General features: G+C 40.9%; 1 protein-coding gene across 2 annotated transcripts in view; it reads right to left on the bottom strand.

Annotated features, from left to right (window-relative positions):
- Nucleotides 1–14,540, bottom strand: part of LOC131563748 (integrator complex subunit 6-like) — a 49,814-nt gene that overhangs the window by 22,261 nt on the left and 13,013 nt on the right. The window lies entirely within an intron of this gene.

Below are 14,540 nucleotides of genomic sequence, written 5' to 3'. Positions count from 1 at the left end.
TTTGGAGGTCTTTAAAAAAGTTATTGCTGACAAAGCCTAGGGATGAAAGGAAGAGCAAGTGATGAGGGTGGATCACCCTCATCTGGACTCTGGACTCTCTGGTGAGCAGGCCCAACAGGTGTGATTCACACACCCTTCCCCTAAAAGTGGTTTGCTGCACAGTTGAGAAGCTATTTTAGAGAAGACCAGCTCACAGGGAATTGGTACAGGATTTTAAGACGCCTCAGCTAAAAGCTCCAAGTCCTGGATACTCCTATAACTCTCAGCCTTGCTATTACAGCACACTCTCCATACTCCTGCAGCAAGGCAGCAGCTCTTCACCCAGGCTCACTCTCATCTGGCACCAGAGACATTCCCTGTGCTCCAGCAGGAATCCCAGCTCTGCAGACATGGACAGGATCATTTCAGAAAGCCTGACTGCTGCTGGGCAGCCTCTGAGCAACACAACCCCCAGGTGCAGCAGCTTCTCCTCCCTGTGCCCTGGCTCTGCAGCTCCTGCTGCCTGTGCCAAGTTGTGCAAGAACACCAGGACTGGATCTTCCTGGGCTTTTTTAAGCTGCTCCAGCCCATTGCCAACCTTTAGCACACACTGAGGGCTCTGTGAATGGGCTTAGGACAAACATGTTCAGAACTGTAAAAGATAGAAGAATTGAGCAGAAAGGACTTGTGATGATCAACACTTCTGTTGAGTTGACAAGCCTAAGCTGGGTGGATTTCTTTTCAGAATTGAGAATTATCATAAGATGATACAACAAAAGCATTTTGGTCAAGTTTAGCTCCCTTAACCAGTTCTTCAAGCTTGAGATGAATGCAAGGGATACAAGTGAGAAAACTTTGCAATGGGACAAAGAAAATACAGACTTTCACCAAGACTGCTTCAGCTTTATGATTAAACTGCCCTGGAAGCTCAACAGAACAAGGTAATTTTCAATAAAACACCAACACTCACAAACAACCACAGCTTAAAATACAGCATCTCATCAGCAGAGCCACAGCAACCTCCCACACCTGTGGTCAGCTCAAGGCAAAAATGAAATGCAAGCAGAGAGTCACTGTTCTGGAATAAAAGTGACTTAGTTAATGGTACTTTTCCAGAGTGAAATAGCACCAAATCTCAACAGGATGATTTGTCTTATCGTAAAAAAGCTTCTCTTAAACAATCTTAAGTGCACAGTTACCAAAATTGTTTTGTCTGAATTCTATGGATCCATAAATGCAGGTGAGACTGTTCCCTTTTGTCTGGCAAAAACACCCATCAGTGAGTCCATCAGTGTTCTTGGGAACAGCCAGGCTGGAGTTCAGAAAGTGTTTTCCTGCAAAGACCATTTGCCTTATGTTGTTACTAAAGCACAGGGGGGAACAAAACATTTACAAAAGAAACATTATTCCCAGTCTACATTTCTTGATTTGAACTCCGATGAATTTAAGAGTATTCTTTATAAAATAAACAGTAAGAGTCTTCTTCACTGGTATTTGGAGATTCTGCTATTTTCCCATTGTGAAAATGTTTGCTCAGCTTCCAGCTCTCTGTTTGATCTTGCTGCAGTGTGGTCAACTGCCTGCAAAATAAAACATGTACCATTTCCCCAGGCAGAAGTTGGGAAGCTGAAGGTACAAGGAGCAGCTGATCACCAATGGTTGGCTGTCCAAGGAAACTTTTTCATCTTACAGCTCTCACAGGATCTTTATAAAGTCAAGGAGAACTGTACCTTTGAAATAAAAAGAGTAAAATGGAAGAATTTCTCATAATGAGAACAAGAGCAGCAAATGCAAGATTTCCATACTCAGCTCTAACTAAATATCTGATTAGTAGTAATGTACTCCATTCTCAAAAAAAAGATTTTTGATTCAAAACCACTTAAATCAATGACAAGAAAGTCTACTTCTGTAAAATGTTTTTCTCCAGAAAGACTCAAGCCAATGTATATAATGAAACATGCATTTCAGGGACAGAAACTGCAGCCCCAAAGAGTCTGTATATTTTCCTTTCCATAGATACAGTAGGAACATTCTTAGGGCAAAACAGAGTCAAGTACCCCACACTGAGCAGATGCACAATGAGTTCACGTTGAAGTGATTAAATAATAATCCTTCCTAAATTTAAAATACTGCCACTAACATTGCTTACAAAAAACTCACTGGCTTTACTTGCCAGGATAAACACTAATGACCAAAAAAACCCCAACCAAAACTCCACAACCTTAAAGGAGCAAACACATATTCCACAAAACTACAAATCCTCCACAGGTCAGTAATAAGAAGTCAGAACTGAATATTAGTTATTTCAGTTGTTATGAACCAATTTGAGCAGTGAGAGTATTTGCTTCTAATCTTCAATATTACATTCCGACTCAGTCACTTTTATGCCCAGAATTTATTAATAGCAATCTGAGCAGCCTTTACCTTGCCAGTATATTACTGGCCTTTCCTTTGATAATTTATATGAACAAATAATTTTAGACTCTAAACACATACCAGAAGACTTTCAAATATAGCTAGGAAAAAACAAGTACTAAAACAAAAAAATCTCACTCTCTTTGCTTATGCCAACACCAGACAAAAATGCACTGTCATCTGGCCTTCTGCAAGCTCTGGATACCATCCTGCAAAGCACCCAGAGATCTGGAAGCATCACACCACCCTCCAGCTCCTGGCTTTGGCCTTGGCAAGCAAATCATACTGCCAAGAAATAACATAGTTCAAAAGTAACATTCTTCTCTGCTAACTTAGTTTTCAGCCAAATCCATGCCCTGCTCTATATTTCACCACACAGCTCCAGAAGTATTTCAGCTGCTTCAAGAAGCAGGTAAGGTCAAACCAGCTTATTTCAGCAGGAGAAAGGCCCAGATTAACAAGAATTCAAACAGCAAGGTGAAAAATCGAGTGAGGAAAAGGAGGCCTTATTTACACCAAGCGGAATCAGGACTAACTGAACATCAAAAGGACAGAGTTCAGCAGCAAAAGAAAATCTTGGCAGCTTAAAAAGATTGGTTGGTAGCTTAAAAAGACTTTGGAGAAACAGAAGATTTTAGCTGCAAGAGAAAGAAAGAAAATCTTATAAAATGCTGTAGCAGGAGTTAAAAAACAAAAACAAACCACCCCACCTTTATCACATAAAAGGGGTAATATTGATGTACAAGTAAAACAGTACCAAGTTTTGAATACATGTAACACAGATCTTGAAATCTCAGCTACACTGGTTTGTCTGTCAGGTTTACTGGTGTTACTGTAGTGTTTTACTGGTTCATTGTTGGTTTGTTCTGGCTTTGATTGGTGCTATGCTTTTTTCTTTTATTCTTTCCAACTATTTCTTGGCACAGTTTTGTCAGCTTGCAAAAAAAAAAGGGGCAGAGCCAAAGGCTGGGCATTAGAGCACAAGAATTCCAGGTCCAAAGCAGTTCCCAGTTTCAGCAGCTTCAGGAATCCAGGGACATGGTGATGTGGAGGCTGCAAGTCTTCATCTTCAGAGCTTCTAATAAGCAATGCCATAAGACTGAACTGCACAGTTCATTGTTCACTGGATTGCTTTCAGATCTAATTCAAAAATTGCAACATTTCTAAAAATAATCTTCCAAGAAGACAATTTGCAATCCTGCATGCCAATCACAACAGCCTGTGTTACAGTACATACTCAATAGTTAGTCAAAGATACAGATTTTTAAGAGTTCTGCTAATGTTTCCCTAGAAAGAACAAATGCATTTCAGATACTACAAATTGTTTAAAGTATTTAAGTTTCTCAATAATTCAAGCTATTATTAAATGTACTCATCTTAGGAAAACAAGAATACCTTAACACAACATGCCTGTGGCATCCTAGCTTGTCAGTGGCAATCATTTGGAAAAAAAGAGGTAAGAAAAAAAATCCAGCTGTTGAAATCTGATTCCACTCCTGTAATGGAATTTCCAAGTACCACAGGAAGACAGTGAAACCAGCAGAGCATTTTGCCTCCCAAATCACCAGAATGATTCATTTTTAAATTACCCTTCTGTTCACTGGTGACTGTACACATGATCACAACTCAGACCTGCTCATGTCTGAGCCATAGTGAAGCAGGTATTTCTTTTGTACAGAAGTGAATTATGCTTTTGTACACCCTACAATTCAGGGGGCTGCTTCCCAAATGCCCAAGTACCTTCACCTCTTTGTAATCTCCTGAACCCAGTCCCAGCACCGCTCAGTGGGTTCTGCAGCAGGGAATAACCTCCTATGCAGCCTTGAGCTTCCCTGCCTGAGTGCCAACAACTTTGGCAGAGGAATTTTAGCAAGCCAAGACTGTCCTGGTCACCCCAGTTCTGCCACAAACAGGGAAAGGAGAGGTGCTGGCACCTGTGTCCCCTGCCCATGAAGGACAGGGTAAGGCTGCTTGTCACTACAGAGCAGCCAATGCCCATGCTACCCCCATGTGTTTGATTTGTTATTTGAAGATTTGCTAGCTAAAAATAGCACACAGGAGAAGAAAGGTACTGACTGCATTATGAACACCAAATATATTTTTATTTAACGTTTTTCGTTTTCCTAAAATAATTCAGAATCATATGATCTACCAATCACCTACTAATTTCATCCTCACAAACGTTTTTCTGTGCAAATGGGGCAGAAAACAGCTCTAAGAGACACTTACAGACATTGACTCCCCTCCAAATACTTCTGAATGCCATTTTTGAGGCAACAGAGCTCTCAGTTTTTCTGTACCTTTGGCTGCGGAACTCTTCTCATTTCAGCACTTCCACTCTCTAGTTTGTTCTGTGCAACACACCAGTCCTGTCACTGCACAGCACTGAACAGCCCACAGCAAAGAGACTCCCAAGATCAATTATTTTTTGTTCTTGGCACAGGAGAGCAGCACAGCAGCCACCTCTGGTACCTGAGATGAGCACAGCTCCAGCCCAGGACACTGGCACACAGTGTGAACTGAGCTCATCACTGGGGTGGTGCTGAGAGCTGCAGGGCTCGCTGCTGGCTGCTCTGGACCTGCCTAACACAGACCCTCCTCAGTTCTCATCTGAGGAGTATTTGAGCAGGTAACCAATTCACAGGTTTAAATTACTCCCTCAACAACCCCACAGAGCAGTCAAGTACAGTGAAGAGTCTATAGAAGCATCACTTGCTCTTCCTCATATCACAGCTAGTGAGCACCAGGTCAGAGTGTTAAGGCTACGTATTGTGAATAGTAAGTTAATTGTTTCTTCCTGTGAAGTTATTTCTGCTGCTTTTGTAGGTCACTCAAACTGAAAACCATCCATCAAAAGTCCCTCTTGAAATCCAGTGGGCATTTTCTGAAAATTTAGTTTTTTTAAAAGCACCTAAATTCCAGCCAAATAAAATATCACACAAGTTTAATATACACAAGACGTCTCCAAGAGACCAGAGAAGCATAAACTGCTTTAAAACATCTTTAGAAAAAAAATACATCTTAAAGAAGACCAAAGTAGATGATTCCTTTGATCCCACACAGCTGATACAGTCTGACATCAGATTTTTAGCAGAAAGCTGTCACTCTGCAGACCCCTCTATCTCCATCCACCTCCAGGCACCACAATTCTTCCTGTTTCTCTGGGTCACACTATGGACCTTGATAACACAGAATCTCTCCTGCCCTCACCCACACTACAGTGCAGGGAAGGTGTCACCCTCCAGCTGTCCCTGGGGACACAACAGCCACACTGCAGCCCCTCCTGGACACCCCTCAGGTGCAGCACCCTCCAGTTTCACCTCCCCTCAAAGCAATGCAGGGCTTGCACCCCAAGGAAGGGCTGCAGTGTGGAGGGAGATGCCAGGAGATCCCTGCAATTGCACCTTTCTAAGATGAACTCTCCTGTACCTGCACCCATCAGACTGAATAATTTCTAGAGACAGATTGAACCAGTTGGTTTTCTAAAGCACATTAGTGACTGTTAACTACATCCTAGCACAGCATGTAAGTGCCAGTTTTTATTACAGGCAGTCAGCCACACAGAAAACTATTTCATCTTGTATAGAAAGAAGTATTTCTCCATGAAACCTTAAAATAAAAACCCAACCCAAAGAAAGCTCAGTCAAACTACACCATGCAATTCCCTGTCCTTTCAAGGTGACTTCACCATTAAATAAGACATAGAAATGCTTTTCCTTCAAGAAGAATTGAAGACGTTTGTGTTACAAACAACTCAATTTTTAAGCACAACACCCCTGCAAAACACAAGCAAAGAGGTTCTCAATCTCCAGTTATGAAACAAGTACTGGGGCCTTTTGTTAATAACAGCATTTAGAGAGAAGCAGCACCTGCTATAGGAATGCCAAATGCAGAAGCTGTATGAACAACTCAAAGCTGGAAACTGCTTGGAACCAAGGGATAATAATCAATGCCAAGTAGAAAGAAAAAAGCCTACACTACCTTTTTATTTATTACCTGCTGCTCCTGCTTCAATCTATCTCTGGATTTAGCTTTTTGGTCATCACTATTTCATGTATTTTGACAGTTACTCTCACTGCACTTTTTCTTGTACAAGGAAAAAAGGAAACACGTGAAGAAAGGAAAGTATAAATACCAAAGATATCATGGGATCACCCTGTTCCAAAAACCATTCTTATTTAAATAGAAAAACACTATCCAGCTAAAAAGCACCTATTTCTGAGGAACACTCGAGAAGCCAGGATATTTCAGCACAGAGCTGAACCAGAACAAGCCACATTTCACACGACAGCTTAATGGAGAGGGAACACAGAAGTAATGACAGTCTGCAGCCTTAGCACAGTAAGCATAACAAGAGGCTCCATGCTCCTGTTCCGCAGCATAGCAGTCATTGCAGAAATACCATTATAGGTGCATCTTATCCAAACACTGCAGAGAGGGCAACTGCACAAATGTGGAGGTTTCAATCCAAGATTTTCAGCTTCTCACAGTGCCTGCTGCTCTTTCAGCCTATCAAATGTGCTTTCAATGCCAATCAGCCCCAGCTCTGCCCTTCTCTGGTCCCTTCCTACACTCAGCATGGCTGCAGAAGTCAAAGGAACAAAGGCAGTAGCTAAGAGGTTACAGAGTAGCTGCTACCAACACAAGGGATCCCTCACTGCACGTTTTTGGAAATCAAGTGGAAAACCATTACTGATGATACTCTATCTTTACAGCCCAGAGCTGAAGCAACACAGTATGTTTCACATTTATTTTGCAAAATGCCACATTCCTTCCTCCTTCCTTCCAAAAGTACATCACAGAACTAGAGCACCATACCAAAGTGCTACAGGTATTACAAATTTACTTCAAAACTCAAGAATCTAAAAGAGTCATCTAATCACCAGCTTTCCTCAATTTGGGTCTGAAATGCTGCTCAAGGCACTGAAGAAAATACTTTAGATGACCATTAAATCCATATACTCATGGAAATATCAATGAATATTGATATATGATATATTGATCAATTGATATATGAAATATCAATTAGCCAGCCTAGCAAATAACTTCACTCTTATACAGCCTAAATACACTGATAGCCTTGGGAGCATTACTATTGGTCAGATTTTTATTTCAGATGATGGCAAGGTTGGGTTTCTTTTTAATGCAAGAGTCATCTGGACCAAAAGTAACCACCTGGGCTTAAGCCCTTGTGATTAGAGAAAGCTCCCCCAGGCCAGGGCAGGGCACATGCTCCAGATCCAGCCCTCCCATCCCACCCCAGCCTGGGAGAAGCATCAGGGCCCTGGCAGCAGCTAAAGGCACCAAGTGTTCTGCCTCAACAGATGCACATTCTCCCACAAAGCAGAGCTTAACTTTTTTTTTTTTTAATCAAAACTCACTGGCTGAACCATTAACAAGCTATGAAGACCAGTGCTAATGCATTATACTCACTTAGAAGCAGAGCATAGCAACACCAGCTTAACCACACTGTGGATCTTTGTTTTCTGTCCAATTAATTGCTCCACAACATCCATCTTATCAAGATCCTTATTTTTCCAAACACTATTTCACATGTTTAAGATTTCAAAAGCATCTGTGAGAACACAGACAAACCAACAACTGCCTTATCTTTAAAAAGTAAAATTAAGGCATTCTGAACTGTTAGTTTTTTCAGTCTAGAATAACATTCAATAAATTTAGTGCTGCTTATGCTGAAATTTGCATAGATACACGAGGAAAGAATCATAACTGCACGGGACATAAAATAATAATAGTAATAGTAATAATAGCGATTTAAAAATAAAGCAAGACTTGTTTACCTATCTGACAATAAGCAGTCCAAGTTTCAGAGATCCTTGTCAATCTCAGTTCTTACACCAAAATAAAGTTTGTTTTTTTAATGCTCTGCAGAGTGAATATACAGATCAATACAAGTCTATGGGCAACTCCAGATTCTGATCTGCACAATAAGAGTCCCTTTACAAGAATGAATCTCTTGGTACATTCTTAACACCTCGATGCTAAAACCTGCTGCTTACAGCTGAAATTGATTGCTATGTGTTTTTTAAGTATTCTGAAATTAGCCAGAAAAAATACAAAGCAAAAAAATTCCTTTCAATTATTGCCTGCTATATTTTTGGGGGGGTGTAAGAGCATAAGAGTTCCATTATTACGAGGTGAGCTGTAAAAATAAAGTTTGAGAAAGAAAAAGAAATTCCAAGAGTCAACCTACAAGAGTGAATTATTTAAGTAACAATCTGCATTTAAAATTACTTAAGTAACAATCAGAACGGCACCAGCTGCTCTTCACATTGTTTGTTTTTTTTTATTTCTGGTGGGGGTTTTTGGTGGTGGTTTTTTGGTTTTTTGGCTTTTTGTTATTTGTTTTGGGGTTTTTTGTTAGCCTGTGTTATTAAATAAAATCAAGGTTACAGGCATTCAAAATACAGACAGTGAAGAGAATCCCTAAGGCTGAAGCCATCTGGAACCTTCTGCCAGGGCCCTTGGAGTTGCACTGAGCTCCAGAGCCCAGGTCACACGGCACAGAACGTGGATCCCAGCTGCCTGAGCCGTGAGAACGCTGCAGGAGACAGCTCTAAGATACATCTTTTCTAGATCACAGCAAGCTCAAAACATCATTGTTGCACCACTGCTGCAAATCATTGTTCCTCCTGGCAAGCTGTTATAAAATATGCAAGGGTGAACGAGGTGGAAGTGCCTGCAATCTTAATTACCTTCTTCCACGGTTAAAATGTGAGCCAAGCAAATACTACATCAGCTCTCATCAAGTTAAAAAATGAATGCCCCTTCTCAAGGTATCACACATGTGCTCTGTGCATATTTACAGCCACACCACACAGCCAGGGTGCAACGCCCAGGCCTTTTTACATAAATATACAAAAAAAAAAGACGTATTTCAAAAATGTCTTTTTTCAACTTCTAAGTGAGACTGAAATATTAACAGCACAAAAGAGACTCCATGTGCCAGGAACCATCAACTTCACAAAGCACCTTCCTCCTTACAGAACAAAAATATACAAAAATATAACTCAGGAGATCCAACTCAACTGTTTGATTTTAAGCTTCTATTTTTAAAATAAAAGCGACCTTTGCACTGAGGATGAGTAAAGCCTCTTAATGCAAACCTATCTACTTTTGTCTAGTTTATCCTGTAGTCTTAAGGGCTTACATCTTTGAATGTGTCCAAGCCCAAATACAGAACCAAATAAAAAGATGAAAATATAAACTGCTATAGTGGCTCTGAACAACAGATGAATGGTTTCCATTCAAGGCCTCTGGCATCTCATCTATTGCACAGCACAAAGCAGAAACCCACCTCACATGAAAAAGCAAGCTTTGACTCTGCAGATTCCTGGAGGAGCAGAAGCAGTTAAAATATTTTCATTAAGAACTAACCCAGCAACACACACCTGGCCTTCTGTGAAGACAGGCAGCAGGTGAAAGCACAAGTTCCAGTATTTAACTACTTCAAAATTATAATAATAGAAAGGACAGCTAAGCAGAGTTCAGTCCCTCCTATCTATCAAGAAGTTAATTTCTGAACTGTCCTTCCATTTAAATTGATTCCTTTCAAAATTTTAGCCATCACCTTTAAGTTCTTGCATGAACTTGATTTTTTACAAAATACCTCAATTTCAGAAGGCACATTCTTCTATACCTTTTAGAAGAATGAATCACCCTGATTACTACTTCTTTTTTTTTAAAGCAAAAGGTACATTACTTTTCACAAAATTCCTCATTATAATGTTCTGTCCTCATTACACCAATTCCTGGAAGAGGTTGCTTACTACAGCTCACAACCAGGACACAAAGAAGTGAAGCAGCATGCTTATGCATGTTTAAAAGCATTTTAACATGTTTGACACTACCCAGTATGATGTTTCTCAGGAATGGGAATGTGCTTTTTAAAGGACACTCTCTACAGGAATCAATTTAGTACCTTTATAAGCTAAAAGGGACTACAATACTTCCTTGCTAGCTGCAGGGATGCCAACTGATGATTCCCAAGATTTTACTAAAATACATTTTTAGATGTTTTCAGATTCTGAGACACATGCACTGCAGTATGTAAAATACAAACCTACCACCTGCACCAACAAGAACCTTCTGGCTATGGCCTTACTTATCCAATTTCAGAATAGATGCCTAATTTAAAAAAAGGAACTTTTTTGTACACATTCTTTGGTCAGATTTAGTGATAAAGCAGTTAAATTGAAAGACGTGTGTAAAAACTGTTTGGTGGTTATTATCAAACAGTATTGAGTTGATTTTCTTTTGCCCACAAAAAAAATTAGACAATCCTGTCTGCATGAGTGCTCCTTAAACAACTGACTTCTGTTTCTCTTCCTTAAGTCATTGTGTTTAACAGAGGAAAAGCAATTGTTGGCTTTAACCTGCCAGTCATTTCTGCACGAAGACAGCCTCTGAAAACACACAAATTTCACAACAAAGCCTCAAACAAGCACAGTGGAAGACACAGAGGAGAGGTGTGTGCAGTTCTTCCCAGGCAATGGAAGATGTTGGTGCTCAGAAATAAAAATACTGCTGTAACTGACCCAAGAAGTGTGTAGTGGTAGAGAACAGGAATGGTTATCTCTCTGCACTGAACAAGTACAGAGTAGTCTCCTGAATTAGCTATCAAGAACAGACACTGTGTGTGCTGCTTACCCTCCATCCAGTCCCTCAGTCCTACATTCAGCACCTTTTTCCCCCTTTCCAACAACTCCTGGCTAGCGGGTTCACCAAGTGTGCGCCTCATTAACAGCATATCTGGAGACAAAGATAGGCCTCTCCCACTGAGCTCAGCTCTCCTTCCCTGTTTCAGCTCTCAGATAGCAGCCTCCCTCTTGCCCCTGCAGCTGCTATCTGCCTTGCACCAAAAATTCTGCCTGCACACCCCAGGGCCAGCTTATAAACCTCCAAGTGTATTCCCAGCTGCTCACACCAGCCCTTCCACAGCACAGGCTACCAAGAACTCGTGCCTGCCAAAAGTCAGATCTTTTACATATAAAACCCAATGATTTTCAGAGTCTAAATGTTCCTGTAAAAACTTAACTCAGGCTTATTCTGTGCAGCTGCTACAGTTAACCTGAGGGATACCTAGTAAGCTTTTCTCCATTCACAAAAGGGGAAAAACACAAAATGCATTTGCTACCACCCTCAGGCAGCATTCCTGCAGATCTCTGCCTCAAACCCAACAGGTTTCATGGCTGGGTTCCTCTTTCTCCCTGCAGCTCAGAGTCAGGAGCTCTGATCTAATTTCTTCCAGAAACAGACAAACAGATCTCACATCTCTCTTTCAGCAGCACAGCTTATTCATTTGCCTCTGCCCTGTGCAGAGTGAGTGGCAATCAGTTCCATTCTGCAGCAGCACAGGTTCTCCATGAAAGCAAAATTTAAAAATGCTTGCAGAAGCTTCTGTGCCACTGAAATAGAAGACGGCAAAATTACTTTCCTCAAGTGTGACCTTGTGAACTCCCTGTTTTGAAGCACTATTTCAATATCATAAATTAACAGGTTATTTACATACAATAAGTACTCTTTGACAAATGTTTAAAAAAGCCTCTATAAATTCCTGCTCCAGCCTCTAAAATATCCCAATTGAACTCCAGAATTTCAGGGGAAAAAAGAATAGGTTGCTCAGAGTCCATCACGAAGAGCTGTTTCCACAAGGGAGCTCTTTAGCACTGAAACATATGTTCAGGCTAGCAGGGAACAGCAGTGGAACTGGAAGGCATCCTATCCATCAGTCCCAGTTTGCACATCTCAAACAGTGCAGTGCTTCACACACACTGTATAAAGTAATTTGAGCTCCTTCTTAGACAGCTACATATTTCTGCACTCAAACTCATGGAGACTATTTCTGCAGTGCAGTCACAGCTGACTCTTGCATTCAGTATAACACAACAGAAGGAGGAAAATATGTAATTCAGAATATAACTTATGTTCTCTCCGTCCTCTGACTTGTGACCAGATCATTTACGAAGGTCAGACGATAGAGTCTCAGAAGAACATAAAACAGAAGTCATATTTCTGTGACCAGATAATAAATAATATTCCTTGAGCCCTGAGGAAAGGCCATATCACTGCCAACAGCCAGATATCAGTCACAAGGGAACAGGGCAGTCCAGTTAATCAATAACTTCACATAAGGCCACCATTGTGTTTTTGGTCTGGGCCTGAACTCGCCAGTTACAGCCCAAATCCACAAGAAAACCACAAACTGCAGGATGTGAGGTTTCACAAAAATTGAGAATGGAAAAAATAAATGAAGAGTTAAGCCTTGCTTTCCTTTTCAAAAACTCTTTGGGCTAAGATTTTGGCATGAGCTCCATTTTCAGACAAATCTAGATAGATCTTGCTGAAACATCATCACTGGAAAATAAGAAAAGCTTGCAGGGAAAAGGGTAGGTGAGAAGACTGTTCTCTTTTCTCCATACTTTTACTCTAGCACCATTACTTCACCAAAAAAAAAATGGTTTAAGATTCTGCCCACTTACACCACAGCATGTGCTTATGTACAGAGAAATATCTATATTCAACAGACGATGGTGAAATTTATGTGATTTCAGAAAAAAATCTACTGGGTAAATCTATGAAAAAAGCCACAGAAGGCCATGAGGGCCATGCCAGGAGCTGCCCTGGGAGCTGGGGCAGTGCTTGCAGAGCTGCCAGTGCCACGCCTGGCACGCTGCCACCCTCCTGCCCAGGCACTCCAGAACAGCCACGTCCTGCAGGAAGGGTGAGAAGGGTGGGGTGGCACACAGGGCTTGGAGGTGCTGCAGCACCAGGACACAACAGGGCTGGCATGGAGCAAGATCCGGGCTCCAGCAATCCCTGGACACAAAGTCCTCACAACAAGGACACATCAGGAACTGTGTTCCCTCAACAGGACAATGAACTTCTCTTAGCCAGAAGGCCAGGAACATCAAACACCCTGCCAGGCAGCAAGGCTGCTCTTGAAGCCATTTTTCTTGTCCAACTGGATACACACTGTAAATAAATTCCTTCCGTAACTAAATTTAGGCACTAGTGTTTCAGTAATAATAGACACCTTTTACAAAGGTGCTTTACTGTACATCTTATTACCTTGCCATGCATGCCAAATACCCAAAATCAGATACCCAAATACCAGAACAGACTGGCTCACTTCCATGTTAACATGGCACTAACTAGACAGACTCACTTGATAGCACCCTATCACAATGTCAATCTAAAAAATACACTAAAAACATTAGGCTGAACATCCTTAATTCATGAAGTAACATACTAATTTTACCTCCTAGTTCATGAAATGAGAGTTTGACCCAACATCCAACAGAATGTACAGGTATTTTTCCACTGACCTAAACAGGATCACATCACTTGACAATTACAAGGTTATTACTTTTCATAACGTGCTCTTAAATATTTGTCTCCTTCTGTAGAGTATTTTGGAATAAAGTAAGAGCTATAAATGGTTGCACCAATTACTGTCACAAATCACCACCTATACATTATATAACAAATAGGAGCCAAACAGCTGACGAGGTTCCAGAGGAATCTGCTGCCAGAGTGGGGCTGAGATTCCTGCCATCCCCATCTTCCTAGGACAACATCCTGACTCCTGTTTGGACATTTGTAATCACAGCTCTTTGCAGAGCTCCACTGCAAACTGACAGACTAAATAATTCCATGTTTAAAAAAATGGCACAGAGAGCTACAAGCAGCCAAACACAATCAACAGGTCCTGTAAATAATTTCAAACCATCTATACTAAAGACAGTTTCAAAAACAGCACCTTACTTTCACAGATTTTGGCAAATCATTTATGCAATAGCATGATTCTTCCATTAGCACAATACAATACATGTGCATAATACTTTCTTGATATATTCTTGTCCATCAAAAGTGAACCAGTGCTGTTGGTTTTAAATACTTTAATGCTACAGACAAATTCTGAAATAAACCAACCCAAGGCACATATCTCAGCTACCCCTGCTCCAAAGCTCAAGTTCCTGTAATTCCTCTGCTTTCTAGGTGGTCCTAACTCCACCACATTATTTCCCTCAAGTGCTTCACTGGTAAACTGAGAGACTATGTATTTAATTAATATAAATCATCAAGAAAAACAAGAGCATAAAGCAGCCACTGCTGCACATACT

This window comes from Ammospiza caudacuta, chromosome 14 (assembly GCF_027887145.1).
Source record: "Ammospiza caudacuta isolate bAmmCau1 chromosome 14, bAmmCau1.pri, whole genome shotgun sequence".
NCBI lineage: Eukaryota > Metazoa > Chordata > Aves > Passeriformes > Passerellidae > Ammospiza > Ammospiza caudacuta.
This window is presented reverse-complemented; position numbering and strand designations above follow the sequence as displayed.